General features: G+C 43.6%; 1 protein-coding gene across 2 annotated transcripts in view; it reads left to right on the top strand.

Moving 5' to 3' along the window:
* CDK15 (cyclin dependent kinase 15) overlaps positions 1-3681 on the top strand; it is a 73545-nt gene extending 69864 nt beyond the window's left edge. For both annotated transcript variants that reach the window (XM_036422097.2, XM_045575447.1), the window contains exon 14: positions 792-3681. The gene's annotated coding sequence lies outside the window, so the exon portion shown is untranslated. The remainder of the gene's footprint in view (positions 1-791) is intronic.
* The last annotated feature ends 18352 nt before the right edge of the window (positions 3682-22033 follow it).

Here is a 22033-nt window from a genome sequence, read left to right as displayed (position 1 = left end):
CTGTTACCTGTAGATGTGAATTGGTCGCAGTGGAAAATCGGTTAAATGCAGGGTGGCAAACCTGATGCCTACGCCAACAATTGCAGGAGAGCGGGGCCTCTGTGGGAGTGATCTCACCATGTTCCTGGGCCCCTGCTCCTAATGCAAGGAGATAAAAACCCATCGGAGAAGAACCACAGAAGGGAAAAGCTAAAGCAATTAAGCTGCTTAATAAATGGCTTGGTATCAGCAAAATCTGGAAGTTAAAGAGACTGAAGTGGTAATCAGCGGACACTTGGGGCCTGAAAGTCTTTTCCACTAAATTGAATTTATGTTAAAATATTCACTTTTCAAGAGATTCAACATGTAAATTGGGGTATTAAGACTTATAACTGCCAGCAGTGAATCAATAGTAAGGCCCTTAAAAGACCCTCAAAATGTCAGTTTCAGGTCAAAATGCATATGGTGTCTGCAGTGGAGACATAGAGGGCACTGAGTTTGCTGGGCCTATACCACGTGCCAGGCACTTTACACATCTTAGTTCAAAGCTTGGTGTGTTTTGAACAGTGGAGTGTAAAGTGGCGCAACTGTAGTCTGTAGATCCAAAGATAGATTTTGATTATTTTAAAAATTTACCTAGTTCTTTATTTCCCAGGGTAAACTGCTGCCTCTGTTACAATTTATTATCACCTTTACTATCAATAGATGTAATCCTATCGATAACTTTGCAATAATCTTTAACAGGTTTTTCTTACTCAATCTGTCCGATGTCATTATTATTTTTACTTTGTTTATTCTTCATTTACTTCCAGGGCTACATTACTGCTGTTTCTGTTTTAATTTGCTTCAGCTTCCTGAGAAGTTTCTAATTTAACTCCACACTGGACCGGGATGTTAAATATCACCTGTGACCTGAAATATTTTAAATGTATTACGTCCACGGTACATCATACTTGAAGAAAAAGCAGTGGGTGGCTACTGCTATTGTCATTTGTGTAGAATTTCACAGTGTTTGGCTCAAACATTAGACATACTGAAACAGTCTGAGAAGAGGACTTGTGAATCATTCTATCCCTTTCGTTATCTGATAGAGAGATCCCGGGGCAGGAAGGACAACTGGACAGACGGGAGACTGACAATGGAAAGAATTCGGAGTCTGGCTTGTGCTTAAGGAAACCTGTCACTCCTGTGTTCACTGACAATTCCTCCCAACAAAAGGACTTCTGTGGCATGGAGAGGAGCCGTCTAAAGTTTAAAACAGCCTCCAGAGAAGATGGTTTCTTGGATAAAGTTGTCAACCAAAGGACTTGCTTAAGACTCTTTGTTATGATTTCCTAGGGCATTCCTTCCCTCCCTTCCTGCACTAACAAAACACATTACCGCCCCACCCAGCCAGATTTTAGGAATTTGGATGGAGCTGCTGCTTAGAATTAAATTTCAGTTTATCTCCTTCTATTGAATCCTAATTGTCTGTGATGATTGCAAAAGTGATGAGGAACCTAAGCCCTGATTTGATGGTAGAGATACTGGGTAGACAGGAGCAAAGAGTTCCAAAGACGTAATTCAAGTGCTGTTGCACCACCAGACATGCATGCATATGTGCACACACGTGAGCCTGAAATGAAATGGGAGATTTGTTTCGGCTAACACATGTATCATCTTCTACAATGACTCCTTCCAAAAGAAGCCAGGACAACTCAAATTACTTTGTCAAAGGATCATCTACTCAGGAAATGTGGTAGCCTAGAAACCAGAGACCTTCATGGATCCTTCAGAAGAACAAGGAGGAACTAATTAAAAGAGAATTAAAAAATAGTACCTATCCATCCAAAATCTGAGATGGAAGAAGGGAAATGGGATACAAACAGTCCAATGAAATCTACCTTAGTGAGTACTTGGTTTTGGTAAGGCATGTGACCAAGCCTGTCCAGATATACCTGAAATACAAAACTGTGTGGGCTGGGTGATGGGGCAGATATGTGAATTAAAAAAACAGTGGTTATTCAACCTAGAGAAAGGCATATAGTGGTGTGTTACAAGGTTCAGTCTTGAGTCCCATTCCTGACAAATATTTTTACTAATCACTTGAGTAAAAACCAGAGAAGGCACACAATTTAGTCAAACAATGCACTGAAGTAAACTGAAGTTCAGAGAAGTTAACTCCTCCAAGTACACCAGAGTTAAGGTACAAAACTATGGAGACAGTGAGAGGATCAATCGTTGTCAGGGGTTAGGAGGGAGGAGATGATGAAAAGACAGAGCACAGAGGGTTCTTAGGGCAGTGAAACTATGTATGATACTGTACTGGCAGAGGCATGTCACTATAAATTTGTCCAAATCCATAGAATGTACAGCCCCAAGAGTGAATCCTAAGGCAAACTATACCAGTAGACTTTGATCGGTAATGATGTGTCAATGTAGGTCCATCAGCTATAACGAATGTACCACTCTGTTGGGGATATTAATAATGGGAAATGCCATGCCTGGTGTGGGCTGGTGTGTATGGGAATTCTCTGTAACTTCTGCTGAATACTTCTCTGAGCCTAACGTTGCTCTAAAAAAAAAATAAAGTCTTAAAAACAAACAACATGTAAACAACTAATTTGCAATAAGTCAATACAACATTTATTCCAATCAAATTTCATATGATTGAACTTCTTACACTTAAGGCTGAAAATGTCAACAAGTTAAGTAAGGCTGTGACTTAGTGGAAATTGGTACAATATGAATTAATAGTATGTCTGACTGTCCACAAAAGATAATGCTATACTCTTAAGTGATATAAATAAAGGAATATGATGGTGTCACATGGAGATGGGATGGAGTTTAGTCCTCTGATGAGATCACATCAAAATGATGAAGTTTAACTCTATCCATCACACTTTGAAAGAAACACTACATAGAAGTATATATTTCTTGCGCATTTATTAGTTTATAGATCCAATTCTGTTTGATCTTCATAGACTAAGGGGTGACTGTAGCTATTCTCCACTTCACAGAGAAGAACACAGAATCAAATTTAAATAACTAAGATTTGATACTCTGTCCCCGAAGTCTGTGCTTTTTTCACCCCTAACCCCAACTCTGCCATGTGCTTCAAGAAGGGCTACTATGATAGGAGAATAGAGGGCATGGGGACCAAGGCACAAGGAAGAATAGCTCCAGAGAGAAGACCCAGGGGACAAAGAATGTCCATCCAGAGGGTTGAGGGTTCTCACAGAGCAAAGTGGTTGGCCCTCTGCTGAGTGGCTACGGAGCCAGGACAAATACATAGAAAGCTCAGAGATACTGCTGTTTACACAGCAGGAAGAGTTCTCCAACATTTTCACCTGCCACCAGTGGAATGAGGGCCACACTCCGGTGGGCTTCCACTGCATCCAGGAGATATGGAAAGCTGAAGGAGGGATCCTCATATTGGAGATTAGGTTAGCTGATCTTTAAGGCCCCCTCTAATTCCAACATTGTCTAACAATGGCTTCTGAACAGCTGTTGACAGACTCTACTTAGAATTATAGTGAGATCCTATTGTTGTAAGAATGAGTAGATTTGTTTTATTGTTAAAAAGGGATTTAAAAAATAGAAATCGTCAAAATTATCCTCTTTTAATTATAATGGAAGATAAATTATGCTTATGCTTCCTTCTTTAATTCATAAATTCACTTCTTTAAAAGCTTAATAAAATTTATAAATAAAACACCAAAATGCCATTCCACTCTTTCCTCCTTGATTTTGTGAAAGGAGCACGCCACGTGTTTGTGCATATGTTCTTCCTCCCACGTTTTTATTGATTCTTTTGTACGACATGCACCTGACTTTTTAAAACGTAATTTAATTTTGTTCAATGTGAAGTGGGAGTGATCTTAGTGATGCTTCCTTATTCACTCATGAGTGCTACTCACCTAATATTTGTCTGCAAAGCTCCATAACTGGATGGCACTTCCGGGCCCTCTGTGGGTGGGTAGGGCTATCTTAGTGCTGGCCAGTGAATTGAAAATGGAGGTGATATGTGTCACTTCCAAGCCCAGCATTCATTTGATTGCCAGTGCAAGACCCTCTAGACCATTCTTCTTTCCCCCTGTTACAATGACCAGGTGGCCCCAGAATGGAGAGACGTGGAAGAGTCCCCTGATGACATATGATGGATATGTGGCAGGGAAAGAGGAATAAAGCTTTATTGCTTTAAGCCACTAATATTTTGGGGGTTGTTACTGCAATATAATCTAGCCTATCGTGACTAGCAGCACCAGGGCAAGTAAAAACATAAACCTGCACTGTCCAACATGATAGCTACCAGCTACATGTAAATTCATATTTACATTTAATTAAGTTCAACATTCAGTTCCTCAGTCCCACTAACCACATCTCAAGGGCTCAATAACCACATGTGGCTACAGGCTACCTTAATGCCCGATGCAGATTCACGTTCTCGTCGTTGAAGAACGTGCTGTTGAACAGTGCTGACCAGAGCTTGAGATTTTTATGAGTTGGTAATGATATCTTCTAACATGTCTTGATATTTTCAGTGTACCTCTAATATCACCTTGGTGTTATTCACCAAAAGTTTCACTTTTTTTTTTTTTTTTTTTTAATGAAATCTCTGGTTACCTTCTGGAAGAAAATACATCACTCAGAGGGTTCCACTTCTTAGAACCGAAGTCTTTTCCTGAAGGATACATAGACACAGAGGATTAACACCTTTTTGTTACCTTTGAGACCTTTCGTAAATGAATTCCCAGAGTAGTTTTATTTTAGTCCTTTCTGTCTGAAGCTGTTCACATTCTCTACTCCTCACACTTCTCTCTCCCTAAGTAGGTTAACATCTCCTGGTGTAAGATCTGAGGTGTTCAGTAATGAATTCATTCAAGTTTATTAACATGCTCATAAAATTGTGTTTCTATCTTAAGAGCTAACATTGGATACTACAATAAAATCTTGTGGATTTTAGCCCAAAATTGAACCAAAATATAAAGTAAATCAACCCATCTATTGATTAATTCATTCAAAACACATCTAAGCACTAGAAATACAAAAATCAATAGTTCCTCCAGATGGAAATAAATACAAGACCAATGACAACATGTCAGTGTGGCCTATCACAGAAGAGATGACAGTTAAGTCTTATCTTGAACTGAGAGTTTTCCAGGCAGGCAGCCAAGGGGATGAGAAGAAATCGAGAGAAATACAGAAGGCACGGGATATATTGAGCTGTGAGGAACTGAAGACCCGAATTCAATGGCTTCATGCATGGGGATATTATTCCACACAAGAAGTCCAGTTGGTTCCAGGATGGAACAATTTGAGGGTCAGCATCATTGACAATACAAGTTCTTTCTGTCTTTTTTTTTTCCCCTCTTCCTCGTCAGCATCCTTTGGCCTTAATTCTCAGGACGGTCGTTGTCATGGTCACAAGATGCTGTCACAGTTGCAGACATCATACGCAGGTATGACAGTGTCCATTTGAAGAAGAGTTATCTCTTTCCATGTGCTTCTTTTTCAAAGCCCCCTTCTCTTCACCTCCTTCTGTTCAGACTGGCACACTCCACTCCTAAACTGCTAGCTAGGGGGACAATAAAAAACCAAGTTAAAGATTAAAGGAGTTAGCCCTGGCTAATGTGGCTCAATTGGTTAGAGTGTTACCCTGTACACCAAAAGGTGGCAGGTTCGGTTCCGGCTCAGGGAACATACCTAGGTTTCAGGTCCTGGTCAGGGCACATGTGGAAGGCAACTGATCAATATTTCTCTTTCACACTGATGTTTCTCTTCTTCTCTCTCTAAAAATCAACAAGCATATCCTCTAAGGAGGAGTAAAAAAATAATAAGACAAAGGATCAGCACAGTGAGCCTCACCTCGCTCTTGCAGGCACTTTTATAACAAAGTGTACTTGGGTTTTATTAATCTCTTGCTCTACTAAACATTCAAAAATGAAAGATAGTCCTTTGAAATATAGATATTTTTCTCTCTAGACTAATTTTAATTCCTGCAAGCTTGTATGAAACATAACAACAGCATTGTTGTTGGTTTTGCGTGTGTATGTCTTCTCTGAATTTTTTTTTTTTTGTCTTTTAGTTTATAGGTGTTTTTTCACTTGTTATGTTTAAATAATGTTTGAGGAAAGATCTAGAGGATTTGAGCCAGACTACACAAAACACCAAGCTAATAGCACTAACTACAGAGCCCACTACAATGACCACAACAGACCACACATCTTTCAAAAAGACAATTCCCCAAAAGTGTGGCTAAGGAAGGCAGATAAAAGACTGAAGTTGGGTCATGTGACAGGTGTCAGTAGAGGACCGATACTGGGGCTGGAGATAAAAGCCCGCTTCTTCTGGTCACGTGACACAGCTTCATTACTCTCCCAGCAGGGGGTTGGAGAGTCTGGGTGCCATTTTTACTTATTTATTTATTTGTGTTTTTCCCCCTTATTCTGTGATAATGAGAAAATGTTTAAACTCCTATCTGTGTGTTTAAACATTTCTCCCTGCTGACAGCAGCAGGGTACCCCTTGATCAGCTGTCAGATTGGATAGTGCAATTTTTCTGGAAAGTAAACAGCATGTTAGCTGGTTGGAAATAATTTTCTGTTTATTGGTAGCTGTTAGCCTAGGAGTGATGGAGCCCTGTGACAGCACTTGTCAAGTGAGGAATAAGAAACAAGATTGGAAATAGCTTTAAGACATAGCTCTGACAATAAAGCCTTACTGTGTTTTTTTTTTTTTTTTTTTTTATAGAAATGTACTCTAAAAAAAGTTAAATTAAAATGGGCAAGAAAACTTTTCCAGTGTTGCCAGCCCCTGGAGATCCTTCTGGCAAAACTGACACAGAATCAAAGGCACATTCATAGGGTGCCGGAGTTGGAAGTCACAAAATTTATCCCCCTCTTGCTCACCCCTGGGAAAACAGAGCCATGGCCAAGTGCCTTGAACTTGGCTCACAAATAAGAGGCAAACATAATAACTATCAATATAGACAAAGAAGCCATGGCTGGGTAGCTCAGTTGGTTACAGCATCATTTTGATATGCCAAGGTTGTGGGTTCTATCCCTGGTCAGGGCACATACAAGAATAAACCAATGAATGCATAAATAAGTGGAACAACAAATCAGTGTTTTTCTTTCCCTCTCTCTCCCTAAAGTCAACAACAATAAAAAACCAAAAACTTTTAACTAAAGAAGCATACATACACACACACACACACACACACACACACACACAAAGAAATAGAGGTCATATTTACTCTTCCAATTTAAATGTGAAGATAACTGGAAAAACCTGGTGGAGGCAGTATAACATTTGACCTATGTGTAGTTAGCAACGGAGTTTAATGGGTCATTAAATCAATCCCTCAGTCACCGGCATTTATTAAGTGAATGAATGCAATGAATAGTTTTTGGGTTAGAACGAGGGCTTGCTGCTTGGGGAGCATAGAGAGATCACACATTCTCCCATCTTACCAAACAGAGAATCACAATCTCGGCAGCTGGAAGCTATCTTAGAGATCACCCTTGAAGCTCCTTACTTACAGGTGAGCAAATGGAGATAACCAACCAGGAAAGCCTTTGTAGTGTCAATATTTAATAACAGACTCCTGGGTCACAAACTGCTGCTGACCAAGTAGGAATACCAGTCCATGTTGATAAAAGTTAGCCGAAACTGAGAGATTGAGAAGAATTTTAGATGGGGGGAGGGGGAGGGAAGGAATCACTGGCGGCACCTTGGAGTGTTACCAATTCCAGATTACATAATTCCTCTCTTGGAAAATAAAACACCTTTACCCACTACGCATTTAAATTCACGTTACTGCATCTTTTCAAAGGGCAGGTAGAAGGCACAATTTGGATCATTTAACAGGTATCATCAAGCCACGACAAAAATGGATAAAAGCATTTAGCAGATACAATCCCTTCAATAAGCCTCTTTTAAAAATGAATCACCTCAGTAGATCTGTCCCATAGATGTGAGTCCCTCCCAAGGGTCTGAAAGCAGTTTGAGCTGCAGTGACTGGACTTAGATGTCAGGAAGGGACCTGGCTGGTTTGGCTCAGTTGGTTGAGCATCATCCCATGCACTAAAAGGTCACAGGTTCAATTCCAGTTGAGTGCACATACCAAGGTTGTGGGTTTGATCCTTGGTCACAGATGTGCAGGAGGAAAATCCAGGAGGCTCTTTGTGCTAAACTGGCCAGGTGCCCCGATCTCCAGGAAGCATATCAATGCAGGACCCTTCTTGGCAGGCATCCACACCTTCCCCTAACCTTGTGGGCAAGCCTAAAAATGAAATGTAGGCCTTGTACCCTGTTTCTCCGAAAATAAGACAGTGTCTTATATTAATTTTTTCTCCCAAAGTTGCACTAGGACTTATTTTCAGAGGATGTCTTATTTTCGGGGAAACACGGTATTAGTCTTCTAAAGCTGCCATCACAAAATACCACAGACCTGGTGGCTTAAACCACAGAAATGTATTTCCTCCCAGCTCTGGAGGCTGGAAGTCAAGATCTAGGTGTCGCAGGGTTGGCTTCTTTGGCGGCCTCTCCTTGGCTTGCAGATGGCACTTTCTCACTGTGTCCTCCCATGGTCATCCCTAGGTCTGTGTCTTTAATGTCCTCCTCTGATGAGGACACTGGTCATACCGGATTAGGGTCTACCTATATGAATTCATTTTACCGTAATTACCTCTTTAAAGGCCCTATCTCCAAATACAGCCACATTCTGAGGTATTGGGCGTTAGGACTTGAACATCAGAATTTGGGGGAGAACACAATTCAGCCCATAGTAGGCCTCTTAGCTGCAAAACTGGCTGCTTACTCCTCTCATGCAGATGAAAGATAACGAACGAACGAATGAATGATCTATAACAGCAGGCACCAACCTTTTAGACCTCATGGACCACTAGTGGTCTATAGACCACGGATTGGCGCCCGCTGATCTAGACCAGCTAGACACTAAACTGCAAGCAGTGTTAGGTTTTTCCTCTGGCCAGTCAGTGTTTTTCTTAAAATAAATAAATAAATAAATAAATAAATAAATAAATAAATAAATAAAACTATATATATATATATATATATATATATATATATATATATATATATTTTTTTTTTTTTTAAGAAACCAAACTCTGATGGGGAAAATTATAATATCATTACATTTACATAATATTATCTCATTATGTACATATTTGAAATATATATATTTCAGAGAGGAAGGGAGAGAGAGAAAAACATCAATAATGAGAATTATTGATCGGCTGCCTCCTGCACCCTCCCCTCCACACTGGGGTCAAGCCCACATCCTGGGCCTGTGCTCTGACTGGGTATGGAACCGTGACCTCCTAGTTCATAGGTTGATGCTCAACCACTGAGCCACACTGGGTGGGCAGGGTTTTCTTAAGGTCACTATGTGAGAAGCCACTATTGGAGAGGGTGGGGAGGAGGGGGAGTCCCAGGCAGGAGTAGGGGTCAAACAGGCAGCCCTAGTTCCAGATAACAAGCTGCTCTCCAGGAACACGTGTTAGGAAAAGTGCTTGATCAGAGAGTCAACTTGTGGGCTGAGTAGGAACACTAAGAGGTTTTGTCTGTCACCTCCTCCACCCCCACTGGAATTCAGCCATAATCTGATGGAAACACTTTGCCCACTTTCGGGAGAATTTTCCACTATCAGGAAGGCTGTTTTCATACTTAGGCTATCACCAAAGGCTTTCAGAGCCGTGATAGGCTCTCTCCTGGAGGCATGTACATGTCAAGGGCAGGAGGATGGGGGGTCAAAAGCCACGCTGCAGAATGTTCTATAATATTAATCGAGGTTTTCATTCACGGTGAAGTACAGCCCCCGTTTTCCAAGCACCGACTCTGTGCACGCCGCCGCCCCACAGCACCTCTTTGTCAGACCCACGTGACAATTGAGAAAACAGTAGAGCCACAGGACAAATCATCCAGATCTAGCCCAACTAAAGGTTGGTGACCGCTGTTCTAGATCATTCATTCATTCATTTACTCATTCCTTATCTTTCATCTGCGTGAGAGGAGTAAGCAGCCAGTCTTACAGCTAAGAGGCCTACTATGGGCTGAATTGTGTTCTCCCCCCAATTCATATGTTAGTTCCAAAGTCCATGCTCGGCCCCCTACTCATGCTGTGCTCAGGTCACGTGAAGGGGATCAACCAGCCTTCACAGGCGGCCATGTTAGAAGGGTTAAACGTGGCAATTTAGAAATCGGAACTCTAGCTCCACAGCTTCGTAGCTGGGTACTTTGGGGCAAGTTCTTTCACCTCATTGGGCCTCACTGTCCTCATCGGTAAAAATGGGCCTAATACTAGCACCCGCCTCTGAGGAGAGGGTCTGACCCCCCAAGGATGTTCCATAAATGATCGTTATTAATATTATCATATCATCCCGAATTGAATCACTGTTATGAATTTGCTTCCACCTGGGGCTGCCTAGGTGTGCATGTGTCTGTGTGTACACAAATGTTGGTGGAGAGAAAAAACAGTAGCCACCATTTATTGAGCACCTACTAGGGGCCAAGCAGTAGATAGGTGCTTTATAGGCATGACCTTACGTTTTACATAAATGACTTAATTCCTTGTAGCCACCCTCAGAGGTAGGTAATATTATAATCCTCTTCAGATGAAGAAAATGCAGCTCAGAGAGGGTTCAGTGACTCACTTAAGGTCTCACACCTAACAAACGATGGAGCTGAACTTAAGTTTCAGCCCTGACTCAGAGCTGGCGCTTTGAACTACTAAAACACAGTGTCTCTCTGAAGTAATGAACTTTAAAAAGTTCCCAAAGTTGCTACCTTCAACGGTGTGATCTTTTCAAGAAATCGCTTTGAAAGGTGCCAACTTCTCCCATCAATGCTGCCATTGTTCTGACTCCCTGGCCCTCAGAACCATCCCCAGCCCTCAGGAGAAGACTAGTCTCATTCAATTATCAATATATCAGCCTTGTCTTTTAACCTAAGGCAGCATTACTGCCCTCGATCATCCACCTTAGTCCCCAGACTTTGATCTAAATGTATTTTGCCTGTTGTTAAAAACCAAGTCTACCTTTAAAGAATAAATATTGGCCCCGTCAAGATACTCCAAAGAATGCACTTAAGTGTCTAAAAAAAAATAGCAACCCAGAGTGTTGTTAACAGTACCTTTGGAATAAGCGGCTCGTCTTCCAAGCAGGCGGCTTTGAAGGGGAGACTCATGTGGGATGCATAAGCTCTGGTATGTTTATTTAAAACATACCTTCGATTTCCTCATATACACTCACAAGTAACTTGTCTGGAGGCTCCAGACACTCCACTCAGCTAAGTCAAGGGAAAGTGATCAGGTCACCGAGCCCTTTTCAACTGTGTCTTGTCCAGACTTTTAAACATTTATTACGTGGATTATAAACATACGCGAATGTGTTCTTTGAGGAAAGGGACACACACCCCTCCCTTGCCCCAGCACTTAAACAGAGACACCCCTACACACACGCCTTGAACCGGCTCTCTGTTCTGCAAGGCTGAGCCCTAAACCAGAGAGTCCTGGGCTCTGAAAAGACAAATGAGAGCATTGGGTACAGCTGTTTTGATAGGAAGTCAGCACATTCTCTCTTTCATGGAGCTATCCTGAACTTAAACACCTCCCAATTGCTAGAAACCTGGTGTTGCCTCTGATCCCGGCTAGTGCCGGGTAACTTTTTAAAAAAACACGTTTTTATTGATTTTTTTTTTTTTTAAGAGAGAGAGGAAAGGAGGAGAGAGAAGTAGAAACATCAATGATGAGAGAAACATCATCAATGGGCTCCTTTCTGCATGCCCCCACTGGGGATCGAGCCCGCAAACGTGGGCATGTGCCCTGACCAGGAACTGAACCAGCGACCTCTTGGTTCCTGGGTCAAAACTCAACCAGTGAGCTATGCAGGCCGGGCGCCAGATAACTTTTGATAAAATTTCTCCATTTGGTTTTTACATGGCCTGCCATTTGATAATCAGTGTAGCCTCGGGCATGTGGGACCATCCTTCCACAGCCTTTCTCAATCTCCAGCACGTGGTGAGCCAGGGTGGCTAACTCAGCCCAATACTGCCGGGGTATGTCCTCAGAGTGACTTATATTCCATCTCATACTGATATGACAGATAAGAAGAACTATTCTGGTTTGATGTTCTTATATAGCAGACACTGCTAACCCGTCCTATCCGGGTTTAGCCATTGCATCAGCCCCTCCTGAACCCGCTCCTTTCCAAGTTCCTCGAAGCACGGCCCTCCCGCTTTTTGCAGTAGTCTAACTTTGATTGTGTCAAGCTCTAGCCCCTTTGAGTTTTGCCTCCACTGCTGCTCAGTTCCTGCCGAAGCTCCCCCTCCACCATCCTGTGCTTCCCAGATGTTCGCAATCCTAAAATAACCCAGATGACAAAATGTATACACATTGTAATTGTCCAAGTCTGTCCATCTTCACTTACTCTGGTCTGGTTCCCATTTGTCTTATCAGTTAAATAGTAAAACTTTGATTAGAATGGTAGGCAGAATAATGGCTCCTCAACAGTGTTCACATCCTAAGCCAGGAAACCATGAATATGTTATATGACACAACTGAGAAGAATTAAAGTTGCAGATGGAATTAATGTTGCAGATGGAATCAATGTTGTAATCAACTGACCCTGAAACGGAGTTTTTCCTGGATTATCCAGGTAGAGCTAATGCTTTGGCAAGGTCCCTCAAAGCGTAAGCCAGGAGGTCAGAGATATGCAATGCAAAACTGGACCCACTATTGCTGGCTGTGAAGATGGAGGAGGGCCCTGGCCAGTTTGGCTCAGTGGATAGAGTGTTGGCCAGTGGACAGAAGGGTCTCGGGTTCAATTCTGTCAAGGGCACGTACCTAAGTTGCAAGCTCCTTGCCGGCCCTGGTCAGGGCTCTTAAAGGAGGCAACCAGTCTACGTGTTTCTCTCACATTGTCTTTTTTTTTTTCCTGTCTTTCTCTTTTCAACTCTCTGAAAAGTCAATGGAAAAATATTCTGGAATGAAAATTAAAAAAAAAAAAATAGAAAAGTGGAGGTTGAAGGCCATAAACTGAGGAGTGGGGGCAGCTTTTAGAAGCTAGAAAGGGAAAGGAAGGATATGGGCTCTCCCCGTGGCCTCCAAAATGGAAGGCAGTCCTGGGAGCCTGGGTTTTAGCCTAGTGAGACCTATGTCAGACATAGGAACAATAGAATTTAAGATAATACATTGGTGTTGCCTCAAGCCACTGGATTTCTGATTCTGTGATCTGTTACAGCAGCCAGAGGAAACTAAGCAACTAGGACCTAAATAACCAGAAAATGCAACTCATTGACATTTTTTCCACTTTTGAGAGAAGTATCCAAATCTCAATAAAAACTTAAATAAACAATTTACTTTTTAAAAGATATGGTTTTTTTTTATTGATTTTAGTGAGAGAGAAACACCAACTGGCTGCCTCCTACCTACCGCCTACTGGGGATCAAGCCCAAAACCCAGGCATGTGCCCCAATGGGGAATCCAACCAGCAGCCTGTCAGTGCCTGAGATGATACTCAACCAACTGAGCCACACTGGCCAGGGCTCAGCAATTTACTTTTAAGGGAGATTTTATTTTGAGTCTCAGTCTCTTGAAACAGACTCTGATGGGTAAAGTTGCAGGGGGAGGGGTGGAGAGGGGCGCAGGGTTATTGGGAAGAGCTTGGGGTACACACGCCAGTAAGAGGTGAGGGGCTGGTCAACGTCCTGTATCTGAGGCCTCAGCTGATTCTACAGGCAACTCGGGAGCTGGGACAGCCCCTCAACATTGCCCCAAATTGAGACAACCGGGCTGAACTTTTGTATCCACAGCATCCATTCTGGAGAGGCATAACCTTGGCCAGGGCAGTTCCTGGTGACTGAGAGCAATGCTCAGCTAGGAACACACGGTGAATCAGCAGCAGCTGATACTCCCATCTCCTGGGACCAGGTGGGATGGCCAGGAGGAGGGAGCTGGGCAGGCAGGATAGCATCCCCACACTGCAAGCCACATTTCTGGGGCGTGTCCTCAGCATATCTATATTCTATCTTATATTGATACAACAGGTAAGAACTGTCTTGGTTTGGTGTTTTTTCTATAGCAGACACTGCTATGCTTACGGACGCTACATTCTCCATCCCGGATCCTAGCAGAGTAGGATTTTACCGATGTGGGCACTAAGGCTCAGAGGCCCAGGCTGCTGAAGCAGCGCGTCCCAGGCCACCCAGCTCGTGGAGTGGCAGAGTGGGGTTTTGACATCAAAGCCATCTGAGCCGGCCCACTTAATCCCGTCCACCACCAAGCGCACAGGGAACAGAGCGAGTCCTCGGGGAGCGAATTAACGTCCACAAACATCCATCTGACGTTGCCCCATTCCTGGCCCCCAGAGAAAGATAAGATTCTATTCGGCAAACTCCACTTCCTAAATAGGAAAAGGGGCCCGAGCCCAGCTGATAAGCTTATTAAACAAGGGTCGACATGAAAAAGAACTTCTGGTGGCCCAAAGGGGTGAGCAGATCAAGGCTTGTACTACACGCTGTAAATCAAAGTTGATTACATTTCTGCTCCACACAGCACACGGCTAATTGAGTCACAAGCTGTACGTAGGCCTGGGCGTCCCCTTTCCGAATGGAAGCTCCTGGGGGAGAAGCATCAAGATGGTCCACCTTTCGCGTCGGGCCCCGGGCACCACGTCAATGCAGGACGGCACATAATAAATACCCTTTGCTAATTTTCTTCCCTCCCCATCGGGCCCAGACCTGTGAGGCAGTCTCACTCACTGTAACGCTCTCCCTGCTGGTGGGTTTGGCAAATACGATGCTTGAGAAGGGCTGTGAGAGTCTCCTCTTTCATGAGGGCCCTGGTGTCCCTTGATGGATGCTGTAAAGCCGAGGACCAGCTGGGGTGTGCGTTAGCCGTGAGGGCCCATTAGCAGTGTCTGGTTCTGTGAAAACCGACATCATATCCTGGAAAGGAGAAGGTGGTCGCCCGAGTGCAAAAGCGAAAGCGTTTATTATAAATAACAGGAGGTGACCCCGGAGTAAACACAGCTGTGCCCTCCGTGTCTTGTCAGGGGCGCTCCCCCCGGATTAAAGAAGCCGTGCTTTATGGGGCCATGCCTTCGGCACGCACGCACAGGAGGCTGCCTTGCCCCCTGACCTCACTCACTGCGTGCAAGGTCTCAGGCCCTGGAATTGTAGGGAGCAGAGACGCTTCACTAAACTCGTCTTTTGCGGGTTCCAATATTTCCCCATGGGGATGAGGATTGGTTCCCATTTGTTCTTAAATGATTTGCACAGCGTTTCTGGCTCTGCAAGAGTGCGGCTGCCCTTCCCATTTCTTGCTGACGCTCCCCATGCAGCCCCTGGCACTGCCCCTGCCACTGGGGCCGGTGGGATGAGCAGGAGACTCTCTGGGAAGGGGGAGGCCTGGCTCTGCCCTCGATGGGCTGTGGGCTTGGGGCTGTTCCTTGAGCTCGCTGGGCCTGTGTTTCTCATCCTTATGCTGCCTGGCACTGTGCTGACTTAGATCAGTGGTCCCCAGACTGGAGGCAGAGTGGGAAGGGAATAGGGATACAGAGTAAGATTCATTAAGCTGCTGGGGGAAATTAGAATATCATTACATTTACATAATATTATCTCATTATGTACATATTAATAAATACAAATAGTTGTTAAATATATAAATGTAAATGCACACAAGGGTTAGAACTACAATATATTACATATGTATATGTGTGTTTGTATATCAAGTCTAGTAATACTTAATGTCGTTTTTTAACATTCGTTTAAAATCTTGCGTGGCGTTGACTTGTATTGACATAACCTTCAAACACGTGGTATCTACAGAACATGTGAAGTGCAATTAACAAGTTTTGCTTGAAAAAGTTTGTGTTTGGTTTGGTTTTTGTTGCAAAACTAGGGCTAAGAAGATGGCGGATGAAGAGCATATTCGGCACTGCATGCTTTACGAGTTCCAATTAGGAAGAAAAGCAAGTGAGGCTGCAAAAAACATCTGTAGTGCTCTTGGTCAAGATGCAGTTAGCGCCAGAAAATGCCAGCGTTGGTTTGAGAAATTTTTCGAGGGAAATTTTTCGTTAGATGACAAGAGTGGTCGAGGCCGTGTGTCCAATTTTGATCAAGAAGCTCTTCAAGCTCTTTTGGTGCAAAATCCTCAAATTACCCAACAAGAGCTTGCGACAACTTTAAATTGTTCACAAAAAACAATTTCCAATCAATTGCGTGCACTTGACAAAGTCCAAAAGTTTGGAAAATGGGTTCCTCATGAGTTGACCGACAACAACCGTAATCAAAGAGTCACAATTTGCAGTTCGCTCCTCTCTCGTCAAAACCGTTTGCCGTTTTTAGAGCAAATTGTTACCGGAGATGAAGAATGGGTGCTGTATGTTAATTTGAAAAGGCGGCCTCAATGGTTGGACAAAAATGAGGCTCCGCAGCCCACGCCAAAACCTGACTTGCATGCGAAAAAAGTGATGTTGTGTGTTTGGTGGAATTTTAAAGGAATTCTTCATTATGAACTTTTACCATCTAATCAAACCATTACAAGTGCAGTGTATAGTGCCCAGCTGGAAAGGTTAGCCCAAGCTTTAAGAGAAAAAGAACCTGCGCTGATTAATCGGAAGGGCGTAATTCTTCACCACGATAACGCACAACTGCATACTGCAAGAATCACTGCTGAAAAACTGCGCCAGTTGGAATGGGAAGTTCTCCCTCAACCTGCATATTCTCCTGATATTGCCCCTTCTGATTACCATTTGTTTCGTTCTTTGCAAAACTTTCTTCTTGGAAAAAAATTTAATAATGAAGAATGCCTCAAAAATGCATTGACCGAATTTTTTGCATCAAAATCACAAGAATTTTACAACAGAGGGATTAAAATGCTTCCTGAGCGTTGGGCACAAGTAGTAGAAAACAACGGCAACTAAATTGTTGATTAAATATCGATACATAAAACCCTTACGTGATTTAGTATGTTTACAATGAGCACAGAGTATATACATAATTTATTTTTTTAAAAACTACTTTTATTGACTTCAGAGAGGAAGGGAGAGGAAGAGAAAGATAGAAACACCAATGATGAGAGAGAATCATGGATCAGCTGCCTCCTGCACGCCCCCCAAGGGGGACTGAGCCCACAACCTAGGCATGAACCCTGACTGAGAATCTAACCGTGACCTCCCAGTTCATAGGTTGACACTCAACCACTGAGCCACACCGGCTGGGTTGTATACACATGATTTATAACTGCAGGTGTATTGGAGTGAGCTGTCAGGGCCACCACACGGCACAGGCGCAGCTGCAGGCTTACGCTGCCATCGGTGGTGGTGACCGGTGGCCATGTGGTGGTTTTCTCACAAGGTTTCCGTCACTTGTCCAACCTCTTCCTTCCTTTGGTCAGAATTAGACCCAGAGAAACTGTCCTTTTCATTCTTTCCTCTGTTTCCTACTGACTGAAATGATCAGGAATTTTCCTCCACGATGAAGAGGGTTATCCTGAGTCAGAGGGGAGAGACATCCCTAATTAGGCGGGTGGTGTGCCTGTATTCCACACAACCATCGGATTTTTGTAGGAAAGGCTGTCGTTGGAATGAAACCAAACTCTTGAAGGTTCTGTTTGCACATGAACTTGGTTGCCTCTCCTCCATTCCAAAAGAAAAGAAAACAAACATATAACCTTCTAAAGTAATGCAGTTTTACTATCACACTCTCAGGGCCCCCAAGTGTTCATTCATTCACTTATGTGTCAGGTGTGTCGCTAGGCCCTGGAATTAGTCAATCTCATGACATCACCCCTCCCCTGAGGTGCTCACAGAGGCGTGAGGCAGATGGAAAGGCAACAAAGCACGTGTGAAGTGATGGGGTTTATACAGAGTTTGGGGCAGGAGTAACCTGCCTGGGGATCCAGAGACGGCTTCCAGAGGCTTTGGCTGCCCAGAGAGTGGGTTGGATTTTGCCAGATAAGGAAGAGCTGAGTGGATATAGCAAAGCATTAAGGACGGAGTGAACCTTATCTGTGAAGGCATGGAGGTGTGAAATTGCACAGGAGACTAGATAACCATTCCGAATGACTAGAGAATAGAAGGTGTTAGGGGAAGTAACCAAAGATGATCTAGTAAGTTAAGTAGGGGGCAGCTTGTCATGAGTTGCATTTGTTCTGACATTATCTTATAGTCAGAGGAGGGGAATTGAAGGAGACAGGCATGATTGTGCAGTGGGTACCCCACTGAGAACTGAATATATAGTTTTCCCATTTTTGCATCATTAAATTAAAGGCATTGGGGATGGACTGGGACACACTAGACAAACCTTAGAAAATCAGACTAGTGCTATTGAATGTAAACTGTAATTGAAAAAATAATCAGATCAATATTTAGTTGTGTTAATTATCAAAAGGTCATAAGATGCTTTGTAGGATGTTATTCTATTGTCACTATCAGGGCACATACACATACACACATACACACACACACACACACACACACAACACTGCCTTTAACTTGCACATTGATTTCTCAAAACTGAAATCTATTCATTTTATTAATATTTTTAATATAATAGCTTTGCGTTTTAATAGCTTTATTGAAATAAAATTCACAAAAAATATAATTCACTACCATATAATTCACTCATTCAAAGTGTACTATTTAGTGGCTTTTGGTATATTCACAGAATTGCACAATTTTAGGACATTTTCATCACCCAAAAAAAGAAACCTCATAGCCCTTAGCCATCACCCCACAGTCCCAGAAAACCACGAATCTACTTTCTGTCTGTATAGATTGGTTATTCTGGAAATTTCATGTAAATGAAATTACAAAATTTGTGGTCTTTTGTAACTGGCTATCTTCACTTAGTATCATGTTTTCAAGATTCATCCCTGTATGTGTCAGTATTTCATTCCTTTTTATGGCTGAATAATATTCCACTGGATGGATGTAGCACATTTGATTTATTTACTCCATCAGTCAATGGACACTGTGGTTGTGTCTACTTTGTTGCTACTATGAACCATGCTACTAGGAACTTTCATGTGGTTTTTATGTGGATACTAGAGGCCCAGTGCACTAATTCGTGCATGGTTGGAGTCCAGCTGGCCCACCCCGATTGGGACCAGTAGGGCTGGGCCTGCCAGGAGGAAGGGCTGCAGGCAGTTGGCCAGCTGGCCCCACCCTCTGGTCAAACTCCTGGTCAAACTCCCAGTCAAGGGGACAATTTACATATTAGCCTTTTATTATATAGGATATGTTTTTATTTCTCTTGGGTGTGTACCTAGGAATAAATTGCTGGGTCATATGGTATCTCTGTGTTTAACATTTTGAAGAACTGCCAGACTGTTTTCCAAAGCAGTGGCTCCATTTCGCGTTCCCACCAGCAGCGTATGAGAGGAACCTATTCATTTGCATGCCAAGATCTCATTAACTCCTATAGGAATTCCCCTCCGGTTCCAGGACTGGCTCTCGGCCCCGAATCCCGAGGGAAGAAGTGGGAAGTGTTTGCCGTGGCCGCCTGTGCATTCGGCCCTGCTTGGAACTTGTTTGAAGAGCATCGAGGCTACCCCCTTCGTCTCAGCAGCCTCCGCCTCTGGGACGGTTGGAATGGAATGCTTATTTCTCCGAGTCCTAGGAAGTGTTTTAAGGAAGGAAATTCTTTGTGATCCTTGGAATGGACTAGCACAATTTCATGGAGTCTGTGGTGGTGGTTGCCACAACAAAACAAATAGCTGTAATACCTAAAATTACTGAATGTTAGTCTTGGAAGGGTCGGAAGGAGACCATCGAGCCCAGGCGTGGCGGAGGAGCCGCGGCTCCCAGGCGGTCTGATCCACCATGGGTGTGTGGGCTTGGAGAGCTGGTCCAGGCTCAGGGAAAGGGCTGGGACTGATCGGCAATGTCTGCCCTGGTGGCAGGAGAGCATTAACGTGGTCCATAAGCTACCGTGTGTTTTCCCTGATGGAGACCAGCCATAGTACAGCCAAGGTCACAGAGCTGGTTAATGACCAAGTTGGAACAAGAGTCAGTTCAATGTGTTTTCCTCTCCCATTCTGCCTGACCCCAGTTCTGAAAAGTGCTTCCTAAAGGAACTTGTTTTGCCCGGCCGGTGCAGCTCAGTGGTTGAGCGTCAACCTATGAACCAGCAGATCACAGTTCGATTCCTGGTCAAGGGCACATGCCCAGCTTGTGGGCTCAATCCCTAGTGTGGGGCGTGCAGGAGGCAGCCGATCAATTCTCTCTCATCATTGATATCTCTCTCTCTCTCTCTCTCTCTCTCTCTCTCTCTCTCTCTCTCTCTCTCTCTCCTTTCCTCTCTGAAATCAATAAAAATATCTTTTAAAACAAAATAAAATAAAGGGACCTGTTTAGGGACAGAACTAGAGTTACCAAGACAGCAGGTCAGTTGCTACCCTGATATATTCATACAATCCTCATCTGTGGGAATTGCTCCATCAGGGTAACTAGTTAATGATTATAAAGGCTTGCTAAATGCTAACTAATAAAGAGGGGCCATTCCCACCTCCCGAACCCCCATATCTCCAGCGCTCATGTGGAACGCCCTTTGAAGTCTACAGACTTGATGCATTTGTACACAGGGAGTGTTAAGGGGGTGGGCTTGGGCCAAAGAAAAGAAGTTAAGCTCCTTCTGATTTGAAAGGGCAGGACTGTATGTGTGAACAAAGAGAAAAGAAACTCCATCTTCAAACCCCGTTTTCCTAGAAACAGCAAGGACCAAGGTCATTCTTGGAGAGAAAATATTATTTTTCTATAGGGGAGAAATGAATATTGACTAGAAAAGAGAACCATTTAGGTTCTCTTAAATCTACCTGAATGGCATTAGAATATAAAATATGCCTGAATTTCTCACTTTCCACTTTATTAATTAAAATGACATAGAACTCAAAGACCTTTTGTCATAAATTCCTTTCCCTTCTTTTTAAATGTTAGTGTATACAAATAGAAATAATACAAAAATGCTCTCCCGTTTCCTTCTGCTTCTCTGCCTCCTTTTCCTTTTCCTTCCCATCCTCACTGAGCAGCTGGCCCGAGTTGTGCCAGGATTAGAGTGAGGGAGCCACAGTCCCTGTGCCTCGGGGCACACGGTCCAGTAGGAGCAGCGCTTGCTCCCTACCCAGGGGACAGCCACAGACTGCACCAGCGCCTGAGGAGGAGCCGTGGTACGGGGAGGGAAGGTCAGGGGACTTCCAGCAAAAGGAAAAGTTGGGGAGACTCTGGAAGACAAGTAGGTGTTCGATGGGCGGAGAAGCAGGAGGAAGGCCTTCCAAGGCCAGGTGCAGTGTCTGAGGGCCCCCAGGACTGCAAACAGTTGAAGCTGCTGAAGCAGAAGGTGAATGTGGAGGAAGGACATTAGAGGAACAGCACGGGTGACGCTGGGCGGAGGGACCTCTTTCCAGGCTCCTGGAGTAAACCTGGATCTAGACCGATCCATGGAGAAGGCTCCTGGTATTTCATTGAACTGTAGAAACTAGGCCAGCAATGTAGGCAGGGTGTGTGTGTGTGTGTGTGTGTGTGTGTGTGTGTGTGTGTGTGTGTGTAAAAAGAGCATTTTATTTATCCATTCATTCTTTGGTGGCCATTTGAGTTTTCACTGTGGGACTATTTTGAATGGTGCTGCTGTGACCCTTTATGCACAAGTCTTCATGTGTCCCTATGTTTTCCTTCCTTTAAGATATAGGAATGAAATGGCTGGGTCATGTGGTAATTCTGACATTTTGAGAAACTGCCAAACTATCTTCTCATACAGCTTAAAATCTGAATTAAAAGGCAACTTTAAACCTTCAAAGGATATGCCTTCCCTCTAACAGTTGTACACAACAATCGGTGCTCCTCTAGGGTTATGTGTTTATTGTATAAAAAGGACATCTCTATCTCCGCATCCAGGGCTGCAGCATCCGGGGACTCAGGGGGCCAAGCCTAACGGGATCTCATCTTCCTGGGGGATCCAGGTTTGGTGCCTCAGACTCTCATGGAAGGACAGTTTCCTTGCTGCCTAGCCTAAAATCTTTTCTTGGTTTTGTAGAGGCCTTTTACACCCTCCTT

This window comes from Pipistrellus kuhlii, unplaced genomic scaffold (assembly GCF_014108245.1).
Source record: "Pipistrellus kuhlii isolate mPipKuh1 unplaced genomic scaffold, mPipKuh1.p scaffold_m20_p_7, whole genome shotgun sequence".
Classification (NCBI taxonomy): domain Eukaryota; kingdom Metazoa; phylum Chordata; class Mammalia; order Chiroptera; family Vespertilionidae; genus Pipistrellus; species Pipistrellus kuhlii.
Note: the sequence above shows the minus strand (reverse complement) of the source record. Positions and strands in the feature narration are given on the sequence as shown.